The following is a 1,540-nucleotide window of genomic DNA, read 5'->3' on the forward strand; positions in this document are numbered from 1 at the left end:
CCAACGCCAGCGCCTCTGCCGCACGAAATCGTGGACCGGCAATCACTCCACCTGCGCCCCACTCCAACCGCCCAACTCGCAACTCCAGCGGATGAACGGCGGACTTTTCCCGCAGTCGCAATGTGCAATCCACCCCTATAACATGCGTTTCATGAAGAGTTATCTCCAATATGCGACATTCCCGCTGTCCCTATACATGAGCTGCGGGCTGTACCAGTTACGAGCTAGAGACGCGACCGCGTTGCTCTCTGTACGAATGCCGATGCTGAGCGGTCAGCTAGGAGGCGCTCCATCCATGTCGGTACCGGTGAGCGTTGCACTCGCAGTCGCAAGAACGTACGGCAAGTATATTACCTGGAAGAGTCAATGACAGTCCACGCCCCCCTGCGTGGGAAGAGTCTTTCTAGGCCATGACCCACCGGAAGGGCGCAGCGTCCCCCACCCCAGACATGTGACGTCACACCATCGGTATTGACGACTAGACTGATTCCTTATAATCATTTGCCATACACCGGTGGAAGCTGCCGAGACGAGTAACTACATAGCGGGCTCGCCGTGTCACTAATGTACAGAGATACAACAGTTTCGACTGGAACCGGATTAAACGTATACACGGCGCTGATTAGTAATAGATAGAGCCATCAGAATACAGATAATGTATACAACTGTCCGTATACATGCTGAAAGACTCTGCTCACAATCACAACCACACGTCAGCCACACACCCTTATCACGCACTACTCTCTGCCTGTAACACGCACACAGACAATATGTAAGCACCAGCATGGAACAACACCCAGTGCATCCTCTCCGCCACATTAGACAATCCACACTGTCATAACCAGACTGGGAGGTCCACTCAGAAAACAGAATATCCCACCCACCCGACAACCACCATTGCTCAGCCAAGCCACCAACACCCACACATGTCCTACACAGGGGTGCACCCAACATCACAATACTGCCTCCTCTCACAGCACACAAACAATGGCAGGAATGAAAGACACAGGTCTGCCACAAGCATGGAATGAGAGCGCCGCCTGTCATGAGCCAAAGGTGCATCCTGACGTGGCAAATCAGATGATGCCGCAGGCATCCACTTACTATAATCACAATCAACAAACCGGCCGCCCCGCCCCGCCCCCCATTAAACCTTTCCTTACAACAATGTGTACCTTAACCTAACCTATATCGTACCGTAACCTAACCTATATCGTACCGTAACCTAACCTATGTCGTACCGTAACCTAACCTATGTCGTACCGTAACCTAACCTATGTCGTACCGTAACCTAACCTATGTCGTACCGTAACCTAACCTATGTCGTACCGTAACCTAACCTATGTCGTACCGTAACCTAACCTATGTCGTACCGTAACCTAACCTATGTCGTACCGTAACCTAACCTATGTCGTACCGTAACCTAACCTATGTCGTACCGTAACCTAACCTATGTCGTACCGTAACCTAACCTATGTCGTACCGTAACCTAACCTATGTCGTACCGTAACCTAACCTATGTCGTACCGTAACCTAACCT

This window comes from Schistocerca americana, unplaced genomic scaffold, assembly GCF_021461395.2.
Source record: "Schistocerca americana isolate TAMUIC-IGC-003095 unplaced genomic scaffold, iqSchAmer2.1 HiC_scaffold_1708, whole genome shotgun sequence".
NCBI lineage: Eukaryota > Metazoa > Arthropoda > Insecta > Orthoptera > Acrididae > Schistocerca > Schistocerca americana.